The sequence below is a fragment of the Cryptomeria japonica genome, chromosome 11 (genome assembly GCF_030272615.1).
Source record: "Cryptomeria japonica chromosome 11, Sugi_1.0, whole genome shotgun sequence".
Taxonomy (NCBI): domain Eukaryota; kingdom Viridiplantae; phylum Streptophyta; class Pinopsida; order Cupressales; family Cupressaceae; genus Cryptomeria; species Cryptomeria japonica.
The window spans coordinates 300,506,800-300,525,711 of record NC_081415.1 but is presented as its reverse complement, the minus strand read 5'-3'; positions in this window follow the sequence as shown (position 1 = coordinate 300,525,711).

The window sequence follows — 18,912 nt, the reverse complement described above, 5'->3', positions numbered from 1 at the left end:
CCTCTCCCAATGACAACATTTGTGCATTTGAGAGGTGAATTAGGGGTATTGCCCCTTCAGGAGGTGAACTAAAAGTGGTTGTTCCACATCAGTCAGGTACTAGATAGACAAATATTTGGTTGATTGGTGTGTTTAAGGATGCTACTCCTCAGGGGGAGCAACATGAGGAAACAGTGATGATTGTACCTCCACGTTGGCATTGTTGTCAAAGGGGGAGAAGAAGTGAAGCGAAAAGATATCTGCAGCAAATGGGGAGAAGATGTGAATGGGGAGAAGATGTGAAGCAGAGAAGATATCTTTTGTATATTGCCATCAATGCCAAAGGGGGAGATTGTTGGCATTATGTGAACTGGCATGAGCATTATGTGAACCAGCATGAGCCTTTTGTAAACTGGCATGAAGACATAATGATATTGTATGTTGTCATTGATGTCAATATGAGACATAGTGTGAACCGGCACATGAGATAAGTGAAGAAAGAGATACCGACATATGTGTGATCCGGTATATGCCAAAGTGAAGCGGCACATTTGTTCAAAGTGAACTGGCATGCAGTTATGGGAACCGGCACATGGAAGCACTGTATGACTACCGGTTGGTAAGGCAGCTTCCACTTCAGGGTTTCCAGTTGGAGTATCTCAAGTCTATGTGACTCAATCGGTGATCTTTGTGTGATGAGTTAGCAGTATGATGGAGGATACATCATGTTGCCACGTAAGCTCTGTGCGCGTGAAGGATCTTGCATGAATAAGACTATTCCTATCTACCTCGGGAATGTGCGAAGTCTATCAAATGGTGATAACATGTGATGGGTTATCAGCCACCATGAAAATGGTGGATAATGGATGATGGAGAATGTCTTGAGATCGACTCAAGACTAGTGCATTTAATGCAGTATGTTTCAATGGTCAGGATTGAACCGTTTAAATTGCTCAACTTAATAGGTTTAGGGTTTAAGGTTTTTGCTACCGGCCTGTATGTTCCCTATAAGGTCAATGTTAGGTTTCTGTCTGAAGTTGTTGGCAAAAGTTGTGAGTGTGTATCCAACGAAAGTGATACAAGATTCTTGCCAGACCATAGGAGAGAAGAGATACCTGCAAAGTGTATGTGCAGAAGGAAAAGAGGAGCCTAAATGGATCTGTATTAGTATTAAGTGCTATCAACAGATCATTGTAATACCTATTGATCTCTAACCACTTCAACAGTTGTAAAATCCCCTAACAGGGTAGCCTTAACTGGCTTGATTCAAAATCCCTTAAATCAGGTGGTCTTAACTGGCTTGCTGTAAATCCCTTAACTGGGTAACTCAAAGCTAATGAGTTCTGAGAAGCTAGAAAAGCTTAGGAGATCCTTTCAGCTATTGAGTTCTTAAAATCCTCTAACAAGGTGACCCTACCGGGTTTAACCCTTAATCGGGTACCCCTTAACCGGGTACCCCTTAACCAAGTGATCCCTAACAGGATCGGTTCCTACTAGAACCTATTGTAATGTTCTTAACCAGACAAGGCTCCTAACAGAGTGAACTTCTAAAGAGTTCAAAAAGCAGCTTGTGGGTATTCATCCCCACCGTGGTTTTTCCCAGTTGGGTTTCCACGTGAAAAATATGTGTGTCATGTGAAATGCTTTTGTCTTGTGATGCTTTGTTTTATTTGTTATGCACATGAAGGTTCTATGTTTTGTGCCTGTCTACAAAACATATTGAACTCCCTGTTGTGAAGATTTGATAGTTAAAGTCTACTAGTTCATGCATGTGAATATTATGATAATGTGGTATTGAGCTAAGAGAAAAGCTTAGTGAGTGACCGGTTCATGACTGATTGAGCTATACTGGATGCTACTGATTGCACTCTATTTTACCGGTATCTCTGTTTATCAGTCATTGTGAGTGTTTGCTGTCAAACCGGTTTTGGGCATATTTTGTGTCTGTACTGATTCACGCCCCCCCCCCTCTCAGTACCGGTTTGGTACTAGTGGTTCATCATTGAGTTATCACCTTTATCATAATCGAGCAGCTTCTCCATGAAATTCATCATGAACCCTTTTTCCAGCTTAGTCCACACCTTTGACATTTCGTTCCATCGGGAGATGTTATCTGGTTCCTCCCTTCTTAAATCCCCTCCCATTTTCAAGTTCAAAATACCAACTCTGTTCTTCTGCAGTTTCGGAGCTTCCTTCCAGTTGCCGCTTGAAATTTTAAAAATGTTAACCCACAAAGTGTGTGGAGGATTAATATCTTTGATTAGGATTCTGCCACTTTGCCAAGTAATCATAACCTTTCTATAAATGTGTAGATTACTCATTACAACATTCATAATTGATTGTGTGATCCATCTTTCCCCTTGAATCTGTCCTTTCTTAGAAGATCTTTAATATTAAAATTAATATTACCTTCCCCATACCAAATACTTTGAACTTCGGAATTAACTCCTAGGTATGCCAAGCCATCCGTAACCATTTTTTTTTCTCTAAAGGCATGTTCAATTATAATAACTTTAAAGCTAGTAATAATTTCTTTAGCTTTGAAAATTATATTTTCTATAGACCAAGATGGCTTTGTTTCACCCTTCAAGCACTTGATAATTTTTAGAGAGTCTCCCTCTAGCCATAAGTTATCATGATTTATATTTTTAGCAATAATTAGAGTATTCAAAGCTGTAGAGTCTTTTGCATAATGACTAGTTTTATTACCCAGAGGGCCTGTGACTGCCATAAGCCAACTTCCAGCAAAATTCCTGACAATGCCCCCATAACCAGCTTTACCTAGATTTCCCTTAGATGCCCCATCAAAGTTGGCCTTAATCCATCCCTAAGATGGAAAGCACCACACAAGACCATCCCTACCCTTATCCTTACTTGATTTGATATTAGAAAGGTTCCATCTATCATTAAAGTCTTCTTTAGCAGCTAAACCATAATCAGTTCCATTTAAACATTCAAATATTCCTCTATAGATTTTATCCACCACCACTTCAAGGTTAGCACTTTTATCCCTAAAAATCATATTGTTACGCTCCTTCCAGATATTCCAAATAACATTAGGGAGAGTAAGTTTCCATAGCTCAACATTCTTAGAGTTGGAATTAGGACAGTACCATTGCTGCCAGAACTCCCCTAGAGAGTTCAGAAAAAACCAGCTCAGCTGCCACCTACTAAAAATAATTTTCCAAATTTCCTAGTTGAAAGTGCACTGGTAGAGGATGTGACAAGCAGACTTCTCTTCCCTACAACAAAGAGAACATCTATTAGGAAAAACAAATCCACACTTTTGGAGGTTATCAAGAGTTAGCACCTTGTTTTGGATAAAAATCCAAAAGAAGATATTAACTTTGGGTATTAACTTCTTTATCCACACTTTAGCCCAAATAGGAATCTCTTCCAGAATTTTGTTGTGGATAGCCACTGCCGAAGACACAAAGTAATTCCCATCCAAAGTCTCCGTCCAAATCAAACTATCCTCTTTATTGTCCTTGAAAATTTTAGAAGAGAGCAGAATCTCAAGAAACTTTAATCCCGGACATTGCTAGCTAAACTCAGTCCATTTCCCATTTCTCCAATAGTCTCTAACATAACCACCATACCTATTTTTGAACCAATCTTTCCATTCTTTAAGGATTGGGATATTCTCCAAAGGTTTATCCAATAGCCATCTGTCTTCCCAAAATCTGATAATTCTTCCATTCCCCAATTTCCACATTCTTCCAGTAGCAGCCCAACTTTTAGCCATTTGAACTGCATTCCAAATTACAGAGCCTTCAATAGAAAAATAGTTATCTAGAAATTCTTCCTCAGAAGGTTGCATATAGAGATATTTCTTTTTCCATATTAAATTCTATTCTCTTTCCTCCCCTTTCATTCTCTAGATTTGTTTATCTAACAAGGCATTATTCATAGAAATAATATTCCTTAAACCCAGCCCCCCAGAAGCCTTAGGAGAACAAATTTTGTTCCAAGCAATAAGGAGAATTCTATTCTTGTCTTCCACTCCCGACCAAAGGAACTTTTTTTGGATTCTTTCAATTGCCTCCGCAAAAGTTCTAGGGATTTTAAACAGACTAAGGGCATAAATAGGCAAATTTTGAAGAGTAGCTTTGAGTAGCATTACCTTGCCTGCTTGACTAAGAATAGCTCCTTTCCAACCAGGCAATTTAGAGTTTAACCTATCAACCAACTTCATCCAGAAATTCTCTAAAGGCTTCATACAAAGAGGAAGCCCCAAATAAGCAGAGGGAAACTCAACAATTTTACATCCAAGAATTCTTTCAATCCTTATTTGTCTTTCAATAGGGGTATTGATGAAGAACAAAGAGCTCTTCTCCGAATTAATTTTTTGGCTGGAAGAAGATTCATAAGTGTCCAACATTCTTCATATTTCTTGCTTCCCTAATAGTAGCTTCCCCCATAGTAATCGAATCATCCACAAACTATTCATGAGTACAAGTTAAGTTGGAAGATGAAGGTTTCAGGCCTTTGAGATTACCTTCTTCCACATTTTTTATAATAAATCATGGGATGGGTAGTTAGATGCATTAATCTAGATAATTAATTGATGTGAGCCTCATGACTTGATCCTAGGGAGGATGTTTTAGGATAGGCATGAGAAGGCCATTTCATTGGCAATTCAATCTCCCTTGGTCTCTCATAGGTTGAGATGACTCCACATGTTCATCAAGCGAGAGCCTTATGTTAGATGTTATGTTATGAGTACGACATGTGATGACACTCCTATCCTACATGTGTCCCCTTTTTAATTTTCATTTCATTCCTGGTTGCTTTTTTGCCTCTAGGAGTTTCTTGTATGTGGTTTATTGTGATTGGATCATGCTTGAGAGTCCCTGCTATTGTTTAGTCTCTTTGGTATTAAGTGTTAGCCTAGATGTAGAGTGTGTGTTGGGACCTTGTGTCATCTCCTAGCACGGGGGGTGGTTCCTTTGGTTCCACATGGTCGAGTGGTTGGTACTTTTTAGCATTGGGGTATTCTCCTTGTTGGATTATTCATGTGTGGCTGTGGACTCTTCTTCATGATGGCATATGGATGTATTGAAGCACTTGGATGTATCTTATTACAGATTTTTGTAATGTAACTTCATGATGATGAGAGGTAAAGACCTTGTAATATTTATATATTACTCTTGTATTAGATGAGCTATGCTCATGTTGTAATGTTCATGTAATTGTAGTTGTAAAGATACTCTAGTAGGTGCCTTAGGTGAATGAATGTATTCATAATAATGTGACATTGTTATGTTTTGAAATATGATATATTATTTATATTCATAATGGGGAAGGAAATGAATTCAAGTAAAGTCTACCTTGTTATGGATTTATGTTGGGGATAGACTTAGATCGTGATAACGGATAAGAAATGTTTGAAGAAGAAATGCTATGTAATTAGGAGGTAGATTATCCTGTGGTAATGTACCTTATGTATATGAAATGAATGTAATATAGGAATAATGATTGATGATCTTATCATGTCTAGTTATTGATGTTATTCTTATAGTTGCATTGTAATGTCCAGGAAATATGCATATCATAGGAAAGGATTAAATAAGAATGGCATTTAGTTGCTTGCATTATGGATATAGGTTTCATGTTAATAAGTGATCATGTTAGGCATAGAGAATCATATGTGGATTATGGGAAAAGTTGTATGTAAAAGGAATTTATGCTTATGTATTATAGGATGGTTACTCATGGTAGTAGTTGTAAGATGGTCTTATGCATTAGGATTGGTTAAGGGAAAAAGGAATATTTTGACTTGGAGCTTAAAACAAACATTAGTTAAGGGATTAATCTTGCATTGAGATCATGTAGCTTAATGAGATTCAAAGGTTTGCATATCATATAAAAGGAAAGCTTATAGATGGTGTGTCATGTAAGATAGTATAAAGTGCATTGCATATGTTCTTAGTTAGTGAAAAGAAATATCATGTGTTGCATATCCATGAGTAGGAGATTAATGATAGAGTAGATTGCATCGATGATCATATAGTGAGTAGATTGCAACAATAATCATGTAGATGCATATAATGGTGGATTATATACATAAGATGCATATGTGCATGTTAATGGATTCAATTTATTATAAGTTGTAGTATAAATTGAGTAGATGTTATTGCTATGGTAGTCATTAAGTAATGACATTAAGATACCCTAGGGAGTTAGTGTAAAGATTGGTTGATGTTAATTCTGCTTGCATAAATGGTTAATGTTTTATGTGTAATGATTTTATGTTCATGATGTAAATTTAATGTATGTTAGTCAGATTGCATAAAACATGTTAAGTGTAACATTAGATGTTAAACAAAAAAAAATTTATTCTCCTTTAATAGGTGATTTAGCTTAGTTTCTCTAGGGTATTTTGGCGAGCATTACATTTGGTAATAGAGCCCATGTTCATACATTGGGTACTTTGGTTTTATTTGAGCCCATTGTGCATATTAGAATTTAGCATGGGGTAGCCCAATGATTTTAACCCTATTTGTTGTTTTTTCTATTATTGCCCTAGTTTGTTAGCTTATAGTTCTTTTTTGCATCTTGCTTAGACAAGATGTTTGCTAGGGGTAGAGATCATCATCGTGTTGGTCGCATGGGTACTCATAGGAATCCTCATCATGAGGTTTCTGAAGAGTCACACCATGAGGAGTAGTAGCAACATGATCAAATTAGAGGTGATGTGATTGCACAGTTGGTTAATGTGCTTTAGGAGCTTCTTGGTCAACTAGGACCAAGACAGGAGGAGAACCAACATGAGGGATCTCATCATTCAGAGCATCAAGAGAGAGAGAGAGAGAGTTCATGTTCTCCTAGGAGGAGAGTTGTGGTAGATTAGGAGTTGGTAGCTGATCATATTTTAGATTTGTTGAGGTCTCACCCTCCCACTTTCAACAGATTAGACAGTGGTATGGAGGTGAAGACATGGTTGCTATATTTGAGAAGGTGTTTTTATATGCACTCGTATAGGAGTAACACCAAGGTGAGGTGTGCCATTATGCATCTTCATGATTTTTCATTGACATGGTGGTGTACCAAGGAGAAGAAGCTAAGATCAGACATTGCTATCGTGTCTTGGGAGTTGTTCCTAGATTGGTTTCACACTCGATTTCTCTCAGAGCATTGGAGGTAGACGAAGGCCGATGAGTTCCATGATTTGAGGTAGCAAAGGATTACAATGGAACAATATTAGCATAGGTTCTTTGAGCTTAGACAGTATGCTAGGATTGCAAATGATGAGCTGATGTTGGTTCAACACTTTGTGAGAGATCTCAGTGATTGTATTAGTGGTGAGGTTCGGATGCATGAAACTAAGACCTTGGAGGCAACTATGGAGAAGGCAAGGATAGAAAAGGAGAATATTTCCTTAGCTTTAGGAGGTGTGATAGATGGACAAACTGCTAGTGCACTAGTTACAAGATTAGTTGGGAGAGGCTCTTAGCCTCAGTCTATAGGTCTTTCTAGGAGCCATCCGTCTTCTTTCCGTAGTAGTGAACGGTTTAGGAGGAGGCATCTCACGATCATAACTTTTTGCGAGGTGCCATATTTTAGGTTGACAGGAGTCACAATCATTAGCGTGATAGGAGACCTACTCCTTCACAGCCAACATAGATTTCTCAACCAACTTCTAGTAGAAGTAGTGTTTAGCAGTCGAGTGCTACTCTAGCGAGTAGAGTTTTTGGCAGGAGAGATTGCTTTTCCTATGGGCAGCTAGGACACATTTCTGTTCATTGTCCTCAGGGTACTTCTTTGATATAAGGGCAGCATAAGCTAGCTACTTCTGAGCCTACAGTTGGAGATGCAGGGAGGTCACATCGTGTATTTGCGACAGTTGATAACCATCAGGATGAGCATAAGGCTACCATTGTGGAGACATCAGGTGTGATAGGTGGTATCTCTTGTTTAGTGTTATTTGATTCAGGAGCATCAGATTATTTTATTTCTCCTTTTCTAATAGAGCGATGTAGGCTTGCTACAACAAAGTAGGACAATAGGTGGTAGGTAGAGTTAGCTACAGGGTCCAAGGTGTTAGTGGATTCCCTTGTCCTTGGTTGTCCTTTAGCTTTGGGAGAGTTTCATACTTCTATTGATCTTCGTATCATGTCTTTGGGATCGTATGATGTGGTTTTTGGTATGGCTTAGCTTGGATCACATAGAGCTTAGATAGATTATTGGGGTAAGAGAGTATAGTGTATAGATGATAGTGGGATGAGTGTGGAGATTGTGGGTATTTAGAGACCCATCTCTCTTTGCATGATTTCCGCTATACAGATGAAGAGATGTGCATGTAAGGGTTTCCATTTTTTTGTAGTTAGAGTGAAGGACATGGATGAGGGAGCTAGTTCAAAGGATTTATTGTAGTAGCATCCTATCCTTTAGGAGTTTGCAAATATCTTTCCTAGTGAGATTCTAGGTATGTCACCCTAGCGAGACATAGATTTTAGGATTGGTTTGGTGCCAAGAGCTGAGCCTATCTCTAAGGCTCCTTATCAGATGACCACCCAGGAGTTGAGTGAGTTTAGGGTGTAGCTAGATGAGTTGTTGGCAAAGGGGTTTATTATTCCTAGTGTGTCCCCTTGGGGTGAACCTGTGTTATTTGTGAAGAAGGATGGGTCTCTTCGCTTATGCATTTATTATAGGTAGTTGAATAAGGTGATAGTGAAGAACCAATATCCCTTGCCTCTGATAGATGACTTATTTGATCAAATTAAGGATGCAAAGGTCTTTTCCAAGATTGACCTTAAGTCCATATATCACCAATTAAGGATTCATGAGGCAAACATTCATCACACATCTTTTTGCACTAGATATGGACACTATAAGTTCACAGTGGTACCATTTTGTCTCACAAATGCACCATTGGTTTTTATGAGCTTGATGAATGGTGTGTTCATGACTTATTTTGATAGATTTGTATTGGTATTTTGGATTATGTTTTGATTTATTTGAGATCAATTTAGGAGCATGAGGATCATGTGAGACAGGTTTTGCAGTGCCTTAGGGAGAATCAACTATATGCCAATTTGGCAAAGTGTGAGTTCTTCTAGTCGAGGGTAAGATATCTTGTCCATGTGATTTCAGGAGAGGGTATCACAGCTGATCCCTCAAAGATTTAGACAATTGTTGATTGGCCAGCACCCACTAATGTGGGCGAGGTGTGCATTTTCATGGGTCTAGTGGGATATTATCACAAATATGTTTAGGATTTTTCTAGGATTCCACATCCTATTACTTCTCTTTAGAGGAAAGGGAAGAAATTTTTGTGGACAGAGTAGTGTGAGACAATATTTTGGATCCTTAAGGAGATTTTGACGAGTGCACCTATTCTAGCAGTACCAGATCCATTGGGTGATTTTATGGCGTGTACAATGCTTCTTCAGAGGGTTTTGGAGAAGTATTGATGCACGATGGTAGCGTGATTGCATACGAGTCAAGTAAAATCAAATATCATGAGTTGAACTATCCCACTCACAATCTAGAGTTAGTGGTAGTGGTTCATGCTTTAGTCAGATGGAGACATTTTCTTTTGGGGCATCAATTTGAGTTGCATAGTGATCATCATAGCTTGCAATATATATTCACATAGCCAAATTTGAATGTTAGGAAAAGACGTTGGATGGAGTTCTTATGTGAGTATTATTTTGAGGTGAAGTACATCCAGGGTAAGGAGAATGTAGTAACAAATGAATTGAGTTGCATGAGGCATGATATTTCAGAAGTGACTCTTAGTGTAGATTTGAGGAGTCGTATTCTCAGTACACTTCTATCAGATGCTTGGTACCAGGAGGTTAGTGCAAAGGTTGCAACAGGTAGAGGTCTTGAGGGCAGATATGCAGGTTATATAATTGAGTCAGATGATCTTCTCAGACATTTGGCATGTATTTATGTTCCACCATTAGATGGTCTTCAAGAGTTGATATTATCAAAGGCACATCATTCACCTTATTCGGCACATCCAGATGTCAAGAAGATGCACACAGATTTGAGACAACTATATCACTAGAGAGGTATGAGGAGAGATATTGAAGACTTTGTGTCTTGTTGCCTAGAGAGTCAATAGATGAAGGTGGATCATCAACATCCTGTAGGATTATTTCAGTCGAATTTGGTTCCAAGATGGAAATGGGACATAATCTTTATGGAATTTATAGTTGGATTGTCTATGTCTTCATGTCGACATGATTCTATTATGGTCACTGTTGATCGGTTGACCAAGGTGGAACACTTTTCACCACTTAGATCTTCGTACACAACAATGTCAATGGCACATATTTTTGTCAGAGATCTAGTCAGATTGCATGGTATTCCTCGTCAGATCATATCAGATTGAGACCTAGTATTGAAGTTGTTATTGATGATTCTAATTGGTTTGCTGGTGTTTCCTAATCGTGTCCTATTTGTTTTGATGATCCGCATTGATTGTTGTGTGATTTTTTGGTGACTTTGATGAACCGGTGATGATTTTCATGTTATGCAGTTTTCTTGGTGGTGTGACATGTTGCGGTTGATCTTGGCATGATTTTTGGTGGAGTTGAGCATTTGGGAATTTGAATTAGGTCCATGTTATGTCACGTAAATCATTATATTGGTCCGGTGGTCGATCTTTGTATCATGTGATGTAATTTAGTAATTGAGGCTTGACGGTTTATCTGACCTTATTGTCAAGGTTGATGAATTGTATATATAGGTGATATATTCATGTAAATTAGGTGTCGATGTTATGTCTATATTATCAGAGAGTGGTGTATGTGCAAACAAGTGATGTATCCTTCAGTGTTGAGAATGAGAAAATATTGGTGTTGTAGAGTAGACAACTATGCTTAACCGAAACTATAATTAGGCATTTGGAGATGCTATTCCTTCAGTTCATTTCTTTTGGATTGTATTTCAAATCTTATTGTAAGTTAGTGAGACTTCCCTGAGGGTTGTATCCTTCTAGGTCACTATATTTTGAGCAGTGAGCTCTAGGTAGTGTGCTTGAATGCATGTGCATTCCCCATTGTAATATTTCACATACTACTAAAGAGTGTCATCTTACTATGGGTAGGTTCCCATTGTGGCTTTTTACTTAACCGGGTTTTCCATGTCAAAATATTGGTGTTGTGTGTTGTGCTGTTAATTTTATTATCTTTATTATTGTTGTAGTTTATCAGAACTCTTTTTATAGTTAAGTTTTTTAATTTGGTGAAAACTGATTCACCCCACCCCCTCTCAGTTTTCCTCCTCCTTGCTGCTAACAATTGGTATAATAGCTAGATCCTCCGAAAGAAGCTTAACCGCTTGAGGAGATCTGGGATGGCAACTCAAGGTGTTATCTTTAAGAAGGATAGTCCAATATTTGATGGAAGTAACTATGATATATGGAAGAACTGGATGGAAGTGCACTTGAAATGTCTTGGAGAGGATTACTGGAAGATTACAAAGAATGTCTATTCTTCTCCTCTGAATGGACTGACTACTCCTGATGAGATCAATGAAGCTGAAAATAATATTAGAGCTAAGGAAGCATTGCTTAGTGCCCTGACTAATTCTGAAATGACAAATGTAATGGGACTTTAGACCACACATGAGATCTGGAAGAAGCTTGAGATCCTATATGAAGGTGATAAGCAAGTAAAAGTTGCTAAGTTGTAGATTTTGAAAGAAAAGTATGAGATGCTAAAGATGGGAGATGATGAGAACATACACTCCTTCATGGCTAAGATGAATGACCTTGTCCTAGGTATCAGATGTGTTAGTGGAACCATTAAGGAAGATGAAATTATTTCTAAGGTGCCGAGATCTTTGCCTCCTTCCTACAAACATAAGGTTGTTGCTATTGATGAGATCCGAAGTGCGACTACAGTGACAAGAGATATGCTAGTTGGAAAGATTGATGTATTTGAGCTGAGCGAATTTGGAGAATCACATGGAAAGTGAGAGACAATATTTAGAGCATCAACATCTGTATCTGGAAAGCAAAAGTATGATCCCAATGAGTGCAAAATATCTAGATATGAAAGAGAGAGAAGAGAGATGGAAGAGAAAGAAAAATAGTTGGATGAGCTTGAAGCATTCATTGCTTGAAGATTGCCTAAATGAGATGGTAAGTATGATGAAAAATTTCCTTTGAAATATTTCTCTTGTAATAGAATAGGACATTTTGCTTCTAGATGTCCAGAGAGAATGGCTAATTATGAAATGCATGATAAGTTTGATAGGAATGATAGATGTGAGAAGCATGAGAAGTATGATAAACCTTACAATTCTAACCGGAAGTAAAGAAATCAGAAGAATTATTATTATGATGTTGATGAAGATGTTATAGATGAAGAATCAGAAGGAGATGAAGTTGTGTTTGTTGCCATTAAAGATGATAAACATGTACTTGTTAATTCCACTAGCTGTTCTATTGAGGAGAAATATTTAGCTGCTAAAGTTGAAGAGAAAGATGAATGAGTGATTGACAGTGGTTGTTCACATCATATGATCAGTGATAAAAGTAAATTTTTGAGCATGGAAAGATACGATGGTGGAATAGTTAGATTTGGAGATGAAAAAGCTTGTGTGATCCATGGGAGAGGTTCTATTTCTTTTGATGGTAAGCATAACACTGATGATGTCTTGTATGTTAAAGGTTTGAAGCACAATCTTTTGAGTGTTGGATAGATGGTTGATAAAGGCTATGATCTACAATTCAAGAATGGAAAATGCAAGATCCTAAATGCCTCTAGTATAGAGATTGCATTTGGAACTAAGACTGAAGGCAACATTTTTCACTTGATTGTTGACGAGAAAAGTTGTTTGATTTCTCAGATTGACAAGAGTTGGTTGTGGCATAGGAGAATCATGTAAACTTTGATTCAATGATTAAGATTAATTCTACACAAGATGGCAGAGATTTGCCTAAGATTGTTAAGCCTACTAATTCGACATGGAAGGAATGTCAGATGGGTAAGAATCTAATAATCAAAACAATCAAAAGACCCCAAGGTATGTAGGATTGAATCGTTCTGAAAATTAGATTATTGGTGTTAAGAATAAAGGTGTAATGACTAGAAGAAGATTAGCTGCTGAAGAAGTTGTTGAACACAATGTACCACTAAGAGGGGGGTGAATAAGTGGTTCCTAAAAATATTTTCTTTTTAAACCATGATTTGAGTACCGATTAACAACCTAAAATACTAGGAATAAAACCAATAAGATATGAGAGGATACAAAAGAGGAAAACACACAAATGCATAACCCACAACACCAGATGTACGAGGAAAACCCAATATGGGAAAAACCTCAGTGAGAAATACTGCCTGAGTCTACTGCTACAATCCAGCCTCACACAGAAACTGATGTCTGCCGGTTACCACCTTCCTTTGTTTCACTGGTCCTTCTACTATTGGTTATCATATTTTTCTTTTCTGATCACTTACCGGTTACTCTCTTCATTTCTTCTCTTTCTTAGAACCTCACCTTACATAGTACCACACTTGGATTCCCTCCTAACCATTCAATCTCTATTGGTACAATTGATTGTTAAGACTGTAAAAGTTCACCGGTTACTCTGTCTCTGCCTGTTATAACCTCTTACCTGTTCAACCTGATAACTCCACACTTTGACTCTCTGTGAAAGGAACTCCCAGACAGATAGTTTCTCATCTTTCTCAAGCTCTCTTTTCACTCACAACTCACATCCAACATAAATCTCTTCAGTCTCGAGTGCACAAATTTATATTTTAGGGTTCTCGCCAAAAGAAACATTCAAATGGTGGCATGCTAGGGTTTTCCTCTACCAATTCAATCCATATCAGATCTGATCGGATCTGCTTTTTTGGAATGATGATATGCATCATAGCAATCAAAACTACCATATCCTTGCTTCTAATGCATGTTTTCTATTTTTAGACGTCTGCAACATGCGTTTCAGCCTTTCTCTATAAATCACAATTAAATGCTTTAGTTGTTTCCTTTGATCAAGAACCACAAGGATCAGATCAATGATCTTGCCTCTCTGTCTTCCTCAAGCCGCAACATCCTGCCATCATCCCATGATTTGCACGTTCTTCATTAATGTTGGCCTACTCGTCAACTACCATGTCAACGAACACTTCACCGACCTCTACGTGCTTGCGAACTGGTGTCCATCTGTCATCCTTGTCGACATCCACCTATGCTCAGATTGCAAAGTCCATTTGACATCCTTCACCGACCAAGACTTACTACTAGTTCAACTCACCTTACCAGTATAGCCTAACATCACCAGTGAACCTTCATACCTACTGACTTCTTCTTTGTTGGTGGATCAACTTAGCCTTCCATCAAACATGTTGGTCCATCCACTGAGTCCATTTACCGATTGCATTATACTTCTCTTTGTCTACCAATGATCACATCCCTCTATTCTTCTTTGCTTGCTTGCTGGTGACCCTGCTTTATCGGTAGATGTTGCACTTCATGTGTACTGATTGTTAGGTCCTGGAGACAATTGAGAGGGGGGGGGTGAATTAGTTGTCTAATAAATTCAAACCAAAAACTTATTAACCAACTTAATGCTTAATACTGGTAAACTAGTTAAGTATGTCGGTAGACAGTGTTAACAGTAAATTGCCATACTAGTAAGAATTAATGTATGAAACATAAACACAAAGTCATCCACAACACATGACACCAATATTTGTACGTGGAAACCCTATAAGGGGAAAAACCACAGTGGGAAACCTTACCCATAATCAGATGATACTACTGCAGATAGTAAGTGTACAAAGAGGGGTCTGCACATGCAGAAAGGCCAACAGCCTAGAGCTCACTGCTCAATCACAAATGGGAGTCACACTGACTATAGTTGAATGGTTAAATCCAATAAGAATGTACTATACAAAATTGCATCTTCATATGCTGAATTCAGTATCGGTGTAATGCTGATATGCTTCTACAAAAACCTAACTTCACCTTCAAATGATGTCTTCGTGTATGCCTTTGCTTGATCTCGCATATACCTTCACTCAAATCTTTTTCACATTCCACACTTGATCTTACAAATAAGATCTTACATTTATACCATACCCTAAGACCAATTTTAGTAGGTCGGCTCTACAAGATATTACAATAAAAACATTTTACAAATATAATATCCAATGCAATAACCAATAAAACATGTTGGCTTAATGCATTTGTAACAATAATAAATCATCTCCATAGCGTGCCATGCCGATCTAGAAAAGATAAACTTGTCGGTGTAACCCTAGATAACCTGGACCTATTTGTCGGTAAAAGAAAATATGCAAATAAGAATATATCAATGATTAGTGTGACGTAAGAAATTAGGATTCATCAAAAGATAAGTATATCAAATCAAAACACAAGACATGATAACATAATCAAAGGAATACTCATGAAATGAACCTAATTCCAAAGCACATTCAATAGAGGTGTGGAAACAAAGCATTCAAAAGAAAACATTAAGCAAACCAGATCCAAGATTGAATACTCCTTCCATGCGGCTCCATTGTTGTTCTTTCCTCTTCAATAGTTTTGTGGATCTCACCTACAAGTGCCCTCACAATTGAAAGCAAAAAGCTCAAGAGTACTAGAACTAAGATTTGATAGTTTGACAGCAATTCGGATTTCAAGAAGTAATTGAAGGGGCTGATTGAAGAAAAATTATCCAATTTATAGAGAAATTGGAGAAATCACAAAATTGGCATGATGCAATTCAAATGGAAATTGCAAATCAATATGACAAATTATGACAAATTATGCACTTTCCATGCACAATTTGATTGATTGACAATTTGATGACAAATTATGACACATTCTATGTTAAAATTGATTGATTATCAATTATGACAATTTCATGACAAATTGACATGCCATTCCCATGGAATTAGGAGATGAAATAGGAGGGAAAAGAAATTAGAAATTTGAGAATTTAGAAAATTGAAATTGATGAAAATTAGGAAATTAGAATTAGAAATTGATGAAAAATAGGATTTAGGAATTAGTGAATTAATTAATAATTTTTCATTTATTAATCAATTCACAAAGAAGAATAATTAGCCAATTAAATAAAGATTTAATTGTAATAAGAAGACTTAGGATTAACAAGTAATTTAGTAATCCTAGAGGAAGAAATGGCGAATTAGGTTAAATGACTAAATCATAAAACCCTAGAAGATGAATTAGAAATGCGAAAATGACAATTAGGTCTTGATTGAAGATAATTAATGTCATGACTTGATTTTGATAAATGACCAATGCGATAAATGATTTGATTGAGAAATACGCCAATTGACATGATTTGATCCAAATTGACACAATTGAGACAGATAATGATTGATAGTGAAATGATGACAAATCGGTTGCAAAATGACAAAATCGACAAGAGGACAAGAATTGACAACAAAATGGATTGCAAGATGACAAGATCGAACATGACAACGGTCGATGACAAATCGATCGTAAAACGACAAGATTAAAGGATTGATGATAAATCGACAAGATTGATAAGAGGACAAAACCCTAATCAGGATTGACGATGTCCAAAATGATAAGATTGATGATAAGATTGATAAGAGGACAAAACCCTAATTAGGATTGACGATGTCCAAAATGATGACAAATAAGCATGCTCATTGATGCAATAAGATAAAATCGATCAAAATCATGACTGGATAATGTTGTTGACAAGACCAAATTCGAGGACGAGATGATTGAAGAATGTAGAAGAATGACTCGATGTTCGCAAATGATAAAAATCAAGTGCGTGACATAGGAGAAATGTTAATGCGACACAAAAACCTAAAATGAGGCAATGCGCAAATGTTAAAGTATGACCTCGCAAGCGTTGACCATTTTTAAGTGTCTACATTTTGCCCCTCTTTGAGACAATGCGATTCTGAGCGTTGTTTCAAAGAACAATAATAAAAAATGCCCCTGACAACGATAATGACATATGCATGCCCCCTCGAGGAATTGGCCGGAAACATGCAGAAAAGAGGCCAATTGATCGATAAAAATGATAGAAAAAGAACGGACTGACAAGCGGAGATCGGATGCATGACAGACAAGCAATGTAAGGTGCACAAGACCGTGACCAACATAAGATGGAGAAGACGTACATCCATCTATGCAATGACAAAGAGCTATAAATGGGACCAAGAGGGTGAAAATGACTCAGTTGCATTAGCTAAAGAGGAGGATTTGTTGCTCTGGACAAGGACACTTGCAGACAGATGGCGAACATTCCAATGACGGATCACCTTGGAGAACGTGTACGCACATTCAGACGATCGAAGGATGCAGGAGCAGCGGTATGTATCTCGAAAACCCATGTTTTGAATTTCATGAATTTTGATGGCTTACGGGACATTGCGGGGCCCACAGAGGATACCAAAATGAACTCCTGCGCTTGTGTTGTCTAAACCTGTGCTTGTGTAAGGAGTTCTGCGCTTGTGTAGGAATACACAAGCGCAATTCATCTAACACAGGCGCAAGTTTCTCCAACACAGGCGCAAGTTGTCATAAAAACCCTAGTTTTGAGGTGAAAGTGCATGCAAATGACCTGACAGGGGGGGGAAGGGTAGGATAGGGTAATGTGGATGAAAAACACCCTGATTTGATCATGAAAATGAAGACATGCAACCTGTAGGAACAAACCCTAAAACTGACAAAATGATGCCCCGATTGTGATGTAGAGTCGACAATATCCATTGATCGCACGGGAGAATCGACCGGACTGTTTCATGCTACGACATAGACTCAGGAGCACAGAGAGAGACACATTAGCTGGACTGGGATTGGCGAGGAGAGACTGTACTGGAGGACATTATATGAGGGTGCAGTTCCACCGGAGCGGAGAGCACCTTCATATCGGGCACGATCGAGGACAGAGAGCAGGTCAGGCTCTCGGAGGACATTGAGCAGCATAGGAGTGAGTGGATCGATGAGACCACCACAGCCAGGACCAGGAGGGACATCATCTGTGAGACATGGCAGGGATGAGGAGGACAGAGGGAGCACCCAGTGACAGAGGCACGTGCTCCATATGACAGACAGTGGACATCATGTAGTTTGCCATTATGCAGTCAGCCTGCGGGTCATACTTAGGACAGATAGTCCGATTTTGTACTCTGACATATATGTGATATGAAATGCATCGATATGATGGAATGCAATATGTTATGACTGATGTTTTTTTGCATGTATGGATGACTTAGGCACTGGTTTATGAACATGTATGGATGTATTTTTATGTATTTTGGATGTATTTATAATATGAAATGTATAAAATGCGTGATGTAATATGTAATGGAATGCAAATGTATTGACCAAATGTATGCAGGACACAATATGGTTTTGGATATCGGAGCACTAGATCGAACTGACTATCCGACCAGACGGAAGAAGTGTTAGTAAGAAGAAATAAGACAGAGGACAATTAGAGATGATGAAAATTTGCTTTCAGTAATGCACTTTGTAGGTGAGAACCTTTATTTTTATGTAGCAAAACGAATGCGTAGCATCATGGCATTGAAGGCCAGAGCTGAAATGCAACCTGATTTGCGAAAGACAGACACAGCATAAACAAACGACAATCATAATCAAAAAAGAAAAGGATCATGAGCCATCCCGGTTACTCTAAATCACTCGGTGACATCATCGAGCAACATAGGAACATGATCGAAGCCAAAGATAAATCAATAAAAAGATAAAACTCACAAATTCAAGCAAATCAAACAAACATCTTGATGTTCATTGTCAAAAGTTGAACGTGCTGATAGGACGATCATGCTGTCTGGTTTCAGGAAATGCGGTACCCCGTCTAAGACAAGACACAGTCTGGTTTCGAGTATACCACACCCTGTATAAGACCCATGATAATGTGACAAGGACAAATGAATTGGATACTGATATTCGATTGATATGACAATTTTTGATCAGTTTGAA